The sequence below is a fragment of the Nyctibius grandis genome, chromosome 2, assembly GCF_013368605.1.
Source record: "Nyctibius grandis isolate bNycGra1 chromosome 2, bNycGra1.pri, whole genome shotgun sequence".
Taxonomy (NCBI): domain Eukaryota; kingdom Metazoa; phylum Chordata; class Aves; order Nyctibiiformes; family Nyctibiidae; genus Nyctibius; species Nyctibius grandis.
Genome location: NC_090659.1, coordinates 103535200 through 103548734, shown reverse-complemented (window position 1 = coordinate 103548734; position 13535 = coordinate 103535200). Strand labels below are relative to the sequence as shown.

The window sequence follows — 13535 nt, the reverse complement described above, 5'->3', positions numbered from 1 at the left end:
AATTCTGGTTCTGTAACAAGACTATAGCTCAGAAGACATGATAATGTTGCTAAGCTGATAATATTTCCACATCATAGCAGATATCAGAACTTATTTCATGATGCCAATACTGTAGGCACACAAACAGGCAGTATCAAAGGCAATCTCTTTATAGGAAGACAGGGACCCCAAAATCTCATTTCACCTATACTAAAAAGTAATTTAAAATTTTTTTTCCCCACAGAATGAATTTATGTTTCTTTGTTACGATGCTGAAAATTTGTGCTCTTTTCTATAAAAGTCCTTACAGAGACACTTATTTTGGTAAAGGACAGAAAGAAGGTGTAATGCCTATTCAGAAACTGCTTGTGCATCTCTGAAAGGCATCTCCAATCTCCTTTCTTGCAGCTCTGGAGCCTCCAGGCTTAGTTATTATTATACTCTTCCTCATAATTCCTTGAAAAAGACTGTATATATTTAGGTTGCAATGTCTTAGGGGATGAGGACAGAGTTATGTCTTTGTTGATGCTTAGCACAATGGGGTGCTGATTACTCATTAATACTGTAATACAAACCACCATCATAATTACAATAACATCACAATAGTAAGAAAAACACATGTAAAACACTAGATGAAATATTAGCCCTGGAGGCACATGTGAACTCTACTGACTTCACATACCATACTATCTCCAAACTGCTGATTGCAATGTTAATGCAATTATAGTAGAAAATTAAACACACTTAATAGCTGTTGTCCATGGTTTTAATAAAAAAAAAAGTCACAATCAAGCAGAGAATACATCATCTAACAGCCCACAGTACACAGCGGGGGATGTAAGTACTGTCATACGCGACACTTCGGCTCCACGGTCTGCTGGATCAGCAAATGTTTACAAATCAGCTACATCGCGGCTGCCAGGCAAAGTCTAGGACAAGACTCAGACCCATCCCTTTGGATGCAGAACCAGATGCTTTCACTCCTCAGCTGCCAAATGCTCTCACTTTAACCTCAAATATGCTAACACAGCTTAGGGACAGAGAACATGAGCCACCTCCAGTCTCCTGAGCTGGTTACTCATGTTAGTTCTCAGTCATCCTTCCTCTTGCTGCTGCCAGCGGTGCCACATGAAGCCACTGCTTAAGCCAGCAGCATCGGGTAGAGAGGGGCAAGTGGCAAATGGGAGTAATTAAGAGTCCTGCCTTCTAACCTGACTTCGGTTCCTAACAGCAGTCATTTTGCAAGAGAAAAAGGCTCCACTGAACTTAGATGTATTCATCAAACCAAATGTTTGTGTTAAGTACAGATGCTTGGAAAGAGAGAAAAAAGAAAATATAAAAATTGACTCCGGCTGGGACCAAAATACACAATCGTCTTTCCGTTAATTCAATTGATGTTTCATGGCATGTGTCCTTAAATAACATCAGCTACGTAATTTTGTGTTTTACAAAGAAATTATAAGTTACTTCAAACTAGCTGCTCAGTAAAATAGCAAGAGTATCCTATTTGTAGCAAGAACTGCCTGTGTTTGCAGGGAAATCCCACTGCATTTTGGATATCTGAATCTTACTCCAGATATATCCAGAGCGCATGAATCTCTGAAATGTTTTGTTATGTCACGAGCCTCATCGCTTTGCATCTTCAGGAAAGCTTACAGCAGGGTTACCGCCAGGTTAATGAAAAAGCACACAGTGTGCACAAAGATTGATAAACAAGCTAATATCTGCCAGCACATTTCTTAGCACTTCTTACACCTGTTTCCCCGCAGATCCTTTCACGTCTCTACTTTGTGGGTGCGACTACAGACATGTAGGGATCCTATATAATAAATGCTAAGGGGGTGTGTGTACAAATGTATGTTTATAAACATTATGCGATCTCAGAGCAAGGTAATTAGACTCTGCTGTCTCAGCGGAGCACCGGGAGAAGCAGAGCAATCAGGTTTCTCAGCCCCTAAGTAGTTTTTTCCCTGTGCCTGCGTGCGTGCTCGCATGCGCGTTGGCTGCATGCACACACACACACGCACGCACAGGCATGCTTCGTCCTTTGTGTCGAGAGCCTGAGAAACGGGCTATTCCTCTGTAAAAACAGAAGCTGTTAACTGTCCTGCGGGTTTCCAGAGAAGCCCAGCATAGGGGGAAGGAGCGGTGAGAGCGGCTCTGCTGGCGCTGGGGGAAGCCAGCAGCATGCACTGCCTGCCCGGCTGACCGCAGCGCGGGGCAAGCTCTGCCAGCAGATCTGCTCATCCCCCTTAGCTTTGGGAATCTACACTTCTTTGGAAGGGCTGGGGAGAAGTTTGTGCAACCAGAAGTAAGTTCAGCTTTAGAAAAGGTCTGTGATGTGCGGAGCTGGCACCGGTGAGGGCCCTGGAGAAGTGGCCTGGGGGAGGGGAGCCAGCCTGCTTCTCAAGACTACATCAAGCCCTTGAGGAAGCAGAGTGTGCCATGTTTGAAGATGCAAAGATAATCACAGTGCTGGGAACCGTCTTGTGTAGCGGAGGAAGCCAAACAACAAGAGGAAAGCAGCCTATGCTCCTGATTTCGCACAGGAAGCTAGCAGCACCTCCTGCCAAAGTGAGATAAGAAAACTCCCATGGCCTATTCTGGACAAGGCCATGGTTATCAACCTTAGCTTCACACTGTCCTCACTCTGCTCCGCAGCCCGCTCCCTTTCCTAATGAGTTTCAGAGCCCTCACCTCTATTAGCATACAGCATGCCAAGCACAATAGTGTGGTGTATTTATAACTATCAACAAGGAAAAGTTTCCAGGGTAAGAGTGTACTCCATGTCATCTTGATGTATTTCACTGAAATCAAACTACAAACCAGCTCCAAGCTGAGGTCCTGCTTATGGAACTACTGGTCTCAGAAGAAAAGTGGTTTTGCTGTCACACCAATGATTTATAGCGGAGCATAGGAGCTGAGGTAAAGGATTTGTCTAATTATTCACAGGACAGATTTGACCCTCTGTGTGACAGACAGACCTAAATGAAAGCCCTAGACCCAGCTTGTGCTCAGACACATCTTTCCTATCCTGGAGACAGTTCTACAATTTGCAGTTCAAGTAGTACAGTGACAAATACCAACAGAAGAGCCTCAATCCCCATATCATTTGGAAAAATACTCACCACCTTCTGTCTTATCTTTCCAGCTCCTCCCTCTCAAACCGTCCCATGTGATGCCAGCAGCCATTGCAACCTCCTGTAACCACCCATTCAATACTCTGAGCATTCCTCTTGGCAAAGCCACTGGCAGCCTCAATCACTCTGTTATTTACCGAGGCAGTATTTGGCAATTGCACCAGCACTAGGAGCGAGAGGAAGCCATCCTGTCACTGATGGTGACCACTTTTGAAAGCGATTAATGGCAGCCACAATATTTTTCTCAGCATCTATCCTTTTTTTAGCGCAGCACTCAATTCCTAGCAGCATCGGGGCAATATTATTACAAATTCAAGCTGGGCTGACTCATGTCTTTCAAGAGGCGGTGGTGACAACACTAACTTTAAGACAGGAACTCTGGAAATTCCTGGAATTGTAAAGAATATATAGGAACTGTTTTCTACTTGGAGGTTATAAAAAAAATCTGAATGACATGGGCCTCGCCTTCTCCGCACCTTGGCGTCCAGCACCATGTGATTGGCAGCACAGGGCTGGTGTAGCCACATGTCCTGGGGAATATTGAGTCAATTTGAGACAGGAAACAGAGTGGGAAAATAGTAGCAGGGAGCATGTACAGGTTGTGAAACGTGCTTTATGGGGGTGGAGGGGAAGAATGTGTGCTGGCCCCCCACCAGCATGCTCCACTGCCTTCGCCTGTAACACTATAACATTCTTGTCCATTAAGGAGCTATGGTCCAAGTCTTCCCGCTCAAGGTCAAAAATAATCGGTTAGAGGTTGAAATGCTGGTCCTACCACATTTGATGGCAAAGCTGCAGCCAGCTGGGAGTTCATCCCAAGCACCTTTCCCAATACACACACTCACACAGAGTATGTGGGTTAGTGGGGCTAGGAGGTAATCTTCTACAAATAGTAGGAGCTGCATGTATTTACATCATATGTTGTAGTTTATTTATTTATATTTATTTAGGATCTTAGCAAGGAATACCAAACAAGAATTCCTGGTGAGCATGGTGCAGGTTCCTCCTCCGCATGTCTCATTTTTCAGCCCTTTGCCTCTCTGCTCTCGCTGCTGCTGGTCCCTACTGCTGCCCAGTGTAGTGTCAACACTTGCCCATCAAGAACAGATGGGATATCACCAGCTCATCTCACTTCAGACATGCTCACATCTTCCAAAGAGCATTTGAAAGTAATTTTTCAGGTGTTTGCACATGCTGAGGTGACCTGAAATTTTTCACTTTGAGTTTCTTATGAGATAATTACATTTTGCTTCTTGACCCTCGATTTCCTCCTTCACACTGCTTAGCATTCTTCATGTACACAGAATACCATATTTCAGTCAATCCTTCCTTCCTTCTTATCCACCTCATTTCCCTCCTTTGCTAGACTGTAATCACTCTCATCTCCCATGTGGTCACTGTGACTCAGCCTCCACTTTCTCTCTCTGAGAGCACCAACCATGTCCTCCACAGAGGACCTGAATGTTGGCTGGAACTACAGAATTATCACTCAAATCATGAGGTTTTCACAAGCACCTAGGACTTCTTGCTGGGAAAAAGCACTTGATTTTAATAGTCTGTGGTGTGCTGAAAGGAAGAGGTGTTTTCTGATTTGGTTGAGCAGTCAGAAACCTAAAGGCAAAGACCATGAAACCTCTACATACAATGTCCACTCTTACTCTCTGTTTCTTCTATTATCGAATAAGTTCCCTGTATATGAAGTCCAAGATATTGTTCAGACTCTTCTGGCATAACTTATATTTCACACACAAGTCACTCCTAACAGCTCACTCAACTTCTGGGCATAACGTCACATGTATAACCTTTCAAGATGCAGGTATCCCTAACACCTTCCTTCTCATAATACTGAAATTCTCTTCCTTTTCTTTGCTGTCCTGACTGGGTCCTCTTGGCTCTAGAAAGAAGTGACTCCTTAGTGATCTATTTACACAGTCCTTAATACTCCCTGTCTTGCTGACAAGCTGGAAGCACAACTAACACCCTTTCCCTTTTCCAGTGATCAGGGGAGGAGATGAAAGAGCTATTGCTGCACTGAGGTTGTGTTTTTCAAGATGGTTTGTTTTCAGCTTCCCTGCAAAGAGGGGTCGGAGAGCAACTCTGGGCTGACTGGAACAAGGGACTGGAAGTGCAGGCAGAAAACAAGGAAGGGATGAGAAAGAATGGAGGGAAACATTTTTAAGCAGAGAGAGGAGTTGATTAGAGGGAAAACAGGAAGAGAAAATACTGGCAGATGTGGATATAAGACCAAGGATCCATCTACCCCATATCCTGTCTCAACAATGACCATGAGCAGATGGTTGGGGATGAGTAAGAGCAGGACTAACTTCAGATACTTCCTCCTAATACTCCCCCTGTCACCAATCATTATCAGCTCAAGAGCTTCCCGCACAGAGGCTGTTTCTACACTTCAGTAGATTTCTCTTCCAAGACTTCATGCAAACTTTTGAAACCCCCAAAATCCTCTGGCAAGGAGTTTCATAGATCTACTACCCAGTGCATGAAGAGACATCTCCTTTTTCTGTTCCAAACTGCACTCCTCCTGGCTTCATTTAATAGCCCCGACATCTTGAACTGGAAAAGACTTACACAACTGATCCTCGTTCACCTGTGTCCTTCGTAACTCCGTAGATATCTATCATGTGGCCCCCCAAGTCACCTCTTTTTCAGTCTGCAGAACCTTGATCTCCCTCCTTACTCATCCCTCACACATTCCTCTCATTCCCTGAAATTCCTTTGATCCTTTTTGTTGCCGCTCCTGGTGTGCCTCACAGTTTGGCTGCATCTTTTGAGAGGAAAGGATCAGAAATCCTCATATTATAAAAGATGTCACTAATTTATGAATTTATGTGGAGTTATCATGGTGTTCTCTATTTTGTTCTTTATTTCTTTCCTGGTAATTCCTAACACTTGACTTACTTCTTGAGCTGCTCATGATTGTGATAGCTTTCACAAACCCATGTATCACAATGCTCAGATCTCTCTTTGTGGTAGTAATGATCAGCCAACAGCCTCTTTACATGGACAGCCTTCTTACACTTACATTTTACATGTGAAAGTCAGATTGTTTTTTCCTATGTACTTCAGGCACATTTATCTTCAGTGAACTTCATCTGCCACTTTATCACTCAGATACCCAGATTCATATAGTTCTGCATTTCTTCACAATCAGCCCTCATCTTTACAAATCTGAATAACTTAGTATCATCAGCAAACTCTGTCACCTCCTTACCACCTTTTCCAGGTTATTTCTGAACATGTTGACAAGTACAAACCCCAGCAACAGCTCCTGAAAAACTTCACTGGTTGCCTCCGTACGCTGTAAGAACTGGCTGTTCCCTCTTAACCTCTGTTTTCTATTTTTCAACTGGATAGTTTTTTCTGACCTTGATCTTACCTCATATGTCGTGTCTGTTCAAAGCCTTCTGCAAAGGCTTTTTGAAAGGCATACACGTAAAAGGAAAAAGGATGCTAACTAAAGTTTGTATATTTTTGTAAAAGGTGTACTAGGTCCCATAATAGTACTCCATTCATAATCACTCCTAAGCACACACAGAGTTTGACCTGGTGCCTTCCTTTGGCCAAGAGCCCCTGCTAGTGCAGGAGCAGGTTTCTGGCTATGGGCTGGGACGTCCCACTGGCTCGGACATCACCAGCGTGCGGGACCTCGCTCACGATGTGCACTCCCCACGTACAGCCTGTCACATGCTTTATTTTCTATGGACTGGGCCACAGCGAGTAAAAGATCAAGCAATAACATCCCACCATCTGCATGACCCTTACATGTTCTTCCTTAAGACTGTGTGTCAGACTGTCCCTAGTAAAGCCAAGAGACCACCCCAGGCAACAAGAGGAAAAAAAAGAAACTGGGAAAAAAAGAGGGACAGCAAGCGAGGATAAAAGTGTGATACTAAGGAGACCACCTCTGACCACCTGGATCTTACTGTGCTTCCCACTTAGAGTGTATCAGGTGTCCTAAAACTTACAGAAGTTGTTGACTGGAATTGTACTAATACACATTTCCTTAACTCCCACAGAATCACAGAATCACAGAATGTTAGGGATTGGAAGGGACCTCGAAAGATCATCTAGTCCAATCCCCCTGCCGGAGCAGGATTGCCTAGACCATATCACACAGGAACGCGTCCAGGTGGGTTTTGAATGTCTCCGGAGAAGGAGACTCCACAACCTCTCTGGACAGCCTGTTCCAGTGTTCGGTCACCCTCACTGTAAAGAAGTTTTTCCTCATATTTATGTGGAACCTCCTGTGTTCCAGCTTGCACCCATTGCCCCTTGTCCTGTCAAGGGATGTCACTGAGAAGAGCCTGGCTCCATCCTCATGACACTTGCCCTTTACATATTTATAAACATTAATGAGGTCACCCCTCAGTCTCCTCTTCTCTAAGCTAAAGAGACCCAGCTCCCTCAGCCTCTCCTCATAAGGGAGATGTTCCACTCCCTTAAGCATCTTCGTGGCTCTGCGCTGGACTCTCTCTAGCAGTTCCCTGTCCTTCTTGAACTGAGGGGCCCAGAACTGGACACAATATTCCAGATGCGGCCTCACCAGGGTAGAGTAGAGGGGGAGGAGAACCTCTCTTGACCTGCTAACCACACCCCTTCTAATACACCCCAGGATGCCATTGGCCTTCTTGGCCACAAGGGCACACTGCTGGCTCATGGTCATCCTGCTGTCCACTAGGACCCCCAGGTCCCTTTCCCGTACTCTGGTCTCCAACAGGTCTGTCCCCAACTTGTACTGGTACATGGGGTTGTTCTTGCCCAGATGCAGGACTCTACACTTGCCCTTGTTATATTTCATTAAATTTCTCCCCGCCCAACTCTCCAGCCCTTATGGTTTAAGTTTGATCAATGACCAGTTAAAAAAAAAATACTTGGGCAACATAATGCATTTTATTTTAAAACATTTCCTGTTAAACTTGAAAAACTTTGATTTAAAGTGATTTGAAAACTAGCAATATCGAAATTTGAAAGCTTAAGCTTCTGGTTCAGCTAAGACCCATAATCAAACCATTTACAGCTTGCAGAATAAATTCATCAGTGTGTCACCCTGAGGACAGACTGGGACAAACTGTACTCAATGTATAGAATGTATCTGTCAAGCTTATTTATCCATATGCATATGCTAGGTCTGATTCATATGGCATTTTGTAAGTAAAATATTTAAAAGTATAAAAAAAATCCAAAATACTGAGGACAAGGATACAGTCCTACTAGCTGTTTTCAGAGGATAGAAGGTGTTCACAAACAAGCATTGACTTTTGGCTCACAGTGGAAGTGCAGAATGAGATGCTTCAGCAAATTGCTTGTTCAGGATGAAGCAGATCAGACGTTATTTCACTTCTCTCTTTCTTTTGGCTTCAAATTCTCTGCAAGTCCACACTGCCACAATGTATACTCATGTCTGTTCCTCTGCATTTTTTGAAAGATATGTGAAAATTACAGGGTCTGATTTTTATTTATGCTAAAGTATTTCCCCAAATGTAGCAAAATAAGGGAATAGCTAGCATATTTTTTTGTTGTATCCATTTTAAGTAACTTCACGTTACTAGATCACTGTAAGAAGATTTTCTTGTAGTAGAGAGTGGAAGGCACAAAGGCCATCAGCCAGATCCTCGTCCAGTGTGAATTTAGAGCTGAGGATCTGGCCACATGTCAAATTAAACAAAGGCATTTTTGAACTACCTGTTTATTAATGGCATTTGACCTACTTTTACCAGATCTAAGGACTCAGACTTCCCCTTTCCGAAAATAGAAGGTGGCATGGGGAACAAAACAGTTGCTGTGGACCAACTAATGGGCATCAATGTTTGCAGACATCCACAATTAAATTTGGGTGGTTCAGTACATTTCTAATTAAGTACAATTAACATTTGTTCTTTACTTGTTCATTTTATATACCTCACTGATGTTCCAAATCTGGTTTCCCCTACATCCTAATGATTCTGCCTTTCAATTCTTTATTAATACACTGACATAAACAACGCAGAAATGCAATTAGAAATGCTATGCACACATGACCTGCCTCCTCTTTCACTGAAGCGGGTGGGAGTCTGGCCATGCACTTTCATTACGGTAGTTTCAGGCTTTCTATATCTGTGCAGAAGTTTCAAGGAAAACCTCTAGTTTTTGTCTCACTGAGATGCACGACACGCTCTTCTTCCTCCCTGCGCAGTGCTGGAGAGCTATTTCTGTAGAAAATCATGCACATGACCCTACCTTCGCACTGCAGACAAGCCTCAAAGGGAGGTAATATTCCCTTCTCATCACTCTGTGTTAAAGCAGTAGTGATGCCACTGACAAGCGTGGACCCACATTGGAGCGTTACAGCCGTCGTGGTTTCCTGAGATTAGCTCTTTGGCAGCAGTACCAGCTTAGGCATGGCTGCACAGCCCCTGGTCCCTGCTGCCCGTTTCTGTCCCCAGCTTCACGTATTCAACCACTTCATTCCCAATCCCACCATTCAGGTGGTTTTACCAGTAAGAAGAGTTCATATCCTGACACCATAGTCAGGGGGGCAGAGAATCAGGTACCAGTTTTTCCAATGACTTTGGTTTTGTAGGTATCTCCGCAATATTGTCATGTTTCTCTCTCCCTCATGCACGCACACAGAGAAAAAAACAAAAGCCAAACAAACACAGACCGATGTGATGGCAGGGTTGTAAAATAATAATCTGATGTTCAGTTTGAGGCTAAACAAAACTGATAGCTCAAGGAGAAAGGGAGGCAGTGAGGTAATGGGAGAGTTAGAACACCCAAGGGAAAATTTCACTGTTGCATCTGTTTGCAGTTTCTGAAGGGCCGATTGGTCAAACCTTGGCCGAGCACGATGAAGATCTCCCTTGAACTGCCCACATGGAAATGTCCAGAGAGAGAAACTGCCCCCAAATGACATCGCACAACCACTGAGGAAACCAGTGCTTCCACTGAGCAGTATCAATATCCCACATGCCTTTCTTGGCAATCTCTGCCAGACCAGTTTAAGATAAACACAAATCTGCTGAAGAGATTCAGGTCAAGAACCATTAACATCAAGCACGTTCCTGGTGTGCAGACGCTCATTCTGCAGCCTCAGAGTTGATGAGTTTTAGGTGGAGCCCAGCCTGGCTGGCTCCAGAGACCCTCAGCAAGCCCTGCCGCTGGCTGCCCCTCTGCTGACAACCCAACCTGAGCAAAAACGAGGCCAGAAAGAACAACTCCGGGGTGGTAAGGAAGAGGCCAAGGAGGCTGATGGACACTGTGGGACAAGTGTCCCACAGGCTGTCTTCTCCTATATCCACTGAGCAACTGGGGGCTGCCCAGCCTGGGAATGTCAGTGTCTGCTACAGAGAAGCAGAGTAAGCTGGAGTAAGATACCACTGGAAAAGAGGTTTCTCGGTCATTTAAGAAAGACTAATCTTTAATTTTTTTAATTGCATTTTATTTTAACTCTCATTGCATCTTCTACTGTCTTTTGCCTGCCATCTTAGAATTTACTAGCTCTGCATAACCTTTAAAAACTCTCAGAATGTTACTTTTTTGCCCCAGACAGTTTTTCTTGACTCTTCTATGTTTCCTTGCTGGGGTGAACATCAGAAAAGAAGCTTTCCATCTAGTTAGCTAGCTAGCTAACAAAAGGTTATTTAATGGCAATAGCGTTGGTTTAAGCAAAGTAATTTTAACAGAAAATAAAGAACGGGAATTTTAATGACGATGGTCTCTCCACATTCCAAAAAGTCACATTTGTTGAGCAATTTTACAGATTTTTTTTTTTTTTTTTTAAATTTGCTACCAGGAAACTATGGAAAATGTTTAATTTGGCTGGCCTCCTGTTACTGGCCTGAATGAAGTAGAGAGGAGAGTTATGCAAATTGATTGTATCCATCACAAAGCATTAAAATATATCTGCATTTTGTTCAAAAGCAATGGAATCCGCTGAGGTATTTTTAGATTTTTGAAACAGAAATACTGTCTGGAACAGAAACTGAAAGAAGCAGACAGATAACCTAATGGTTTCTATCAAGGAGCCCTTAGGCAATAGTCCTTCGGAAATAAAACCACTTAATTTATGCACTATGCATCATTCCCCAACTTCCAGTGATAGTACTCGAGCGGTGTGAAGTTATGCACATATATAAATTTTGGAGCAAACAGATCTGTGCACTGCAAGGTCTTTGCAGTAACAGCATCTTTTTCCTCGGAGTGTGCGCTCTGTCCTGTGGCATGGGATTCAGAAACCTGACGAGAATCCCTACTGCCATACACTAATAATGGTAACCTGTGGGGGTTTATCAACTTAAGGTACGAGGTACATCTGTACACAGAAATAGGCACTACTTGAGCACAAATAGAGCAACATTTTAGCCTTGGAAACCTAATACTGGGCAGGTAAATCCAAAGAAAATTCTGTAATGGCAGAAGAAGATACATTTTTTGTCTGCTGCACAAGGTACACACACCTTAAATCTGTTGCTTAGGCAAACCTCCCCTCACATAAAGAGGGAAGTATAGTGAATTAGATGGGATTAAAGGGTTCTCTGGTTCCTCAGGGAGAACTCCTAAACTGGCACAGACATCAGCCTGAGCAAGCCAAGCCAGTGGCTGAGGTAATCCACTCTGCTCACTTCTTGGAGCAGGAGACAAAATGTAATTATTCAGGTATTTCTGCCTTTCTGCGATAGTTAATTGTCACCATATTATTCAGACAGAGACGTTCCACTCCTCTTAGGCAAAGCATTAAAAATGGTATTCTCCAGACTACTTCTTCAGTGAGCATTTAAAGGAGAAGGAAGGGGAGGGGGTTAAAGAGAATTGTCGCAGAACAATTATGAGGGCTATTTGGAAGCAAGTCTGGAAACAACCTTGTAACAGAGCCAATAGCTGATTCAAATTGTTACATTTCTCCTCTGATCACCTGCTCAAGCACACTTCTAATTAGCATTTAATTGAGTCTACAGTTTAGCACATTATTAAACACCTGCTAGCGGATATTAATTTCTATTTTTGATGACACACTCTCCTGTGCTGTAGTGCAGATCTGTGCTTGTTAACAGAAGGAAATATTTGACAAAGGATGAGCACCACCCCAACTCCCAAAGAAGAACCAACTGTTTTATCAGTGCTGCATTGTGATTTCAATCCAGAACATGCATAGGTGTATAAACACTTGAAAGAAACTAAAAGATTGAAAATTTTCATACACGCCTTTCACAGGGTTTCTCTACTTAAAAGATGCTGTAATTTCTTTTTCCTTACACCTTGCAAAAATAAATACTGAGAATTTTGTGACTTGTCCTTCGAAGGTAACATAACAGATAGAGGAAATGCAGCCCTCACCTGTCCTGGAAATGGAGAATTTCAGGTTATACCTATTCGAGCAAAAGGAGAGATTGCTAGTGCCATCTCTTGGTGAGAAGGGCACAGAAAGCCACCTATTAGCATAATCCCAAAGCAAGGCGTAATTGGGAAAACTATGTGTGCTTCTAGAAAGCGCTGACCACTCTCCCACTGATTACAAAGCACTTAACAAGCATCCTTAATTTGAAATAAGATGTTTGTCCTCCTTAATCCCTGCAGTTAAGCATGTGCTTAAATGTTTGGCTGAATTGGCACTAAAACCCAATTCTATGAAAGTGTTAAAGAAGTTAAATTCTATGTAAAATGATTAACTTCAACTGAAACTGAGAAAATGTTGCTTCCTAAACTTTTATTAGGTTTTTAAGTATCTTAGTTTTGCTGTGATCCAAATACCTCGCATGTTTGAACCCTTCAATAGTAGCTTAATGCTAATGCCATTGTGGATGTTGAGTGTTAATCACTAAGATTGTATCAGATTTCATGATTTGGGAAGAGCTTTGGATAAATGAGTCAACACACAAACTTGTAATTGTAAGAGAAACATAGCTGAAAAGAAAGCTTAAATATAAAAGCGGATTAGTTAAGTGCCACATCAGCATCAAGTAAGCTTGTATGGTGTCATTTATATTTTACTCTGTTGAAATATCATCTGGAGAATGCTGGGCACATTTGGCTTGCTGAACTGAATCTATGAGTCAATGTATCATAAGAAAGATTTGACCTTCATAATGGATTTCTGTTGAATTTCAAAAGAAAGCACACAGTGAAATCACTGTGCATGGAGGAAAGCGAGGAAAGCACGGAAATCTCCTCCATGAAAAAGCGTGTGAACTTTGTAAGACATTGCCTGCAAGGCTTCCCTCATAAAAATTAAAAAGCTTTTATCATCTCTGGACATTGCATGCATGAATAGTAGCGAACTGTAAATAAACCTAAGTAGCATTACAAAATAACAGCTCTGCCCTCCATTTTTAAATAATGATGAAGAAAAAATTGCATTGTGCCTCCATGTTTACTAAAAAATACATTGATTAAAAGTATACAAACACCACTAACTAAACAATA

The 13535-nt window shown here is 42.7% G+C and overlaps 1 protein-coding gene across 2 annotated transcripts in view; it reads right to left on the bottom strand.

The window, feature by feature from the left end:
* FLT1 (fms related receptor tyrosine kinase 1) overlaps nt 1-13535 on the bottom strand; it is a 115245-nt gene that overhangs the window by 61196 nt on the left and 40514 nt on the right. The window lies entirely within an intron of this gene.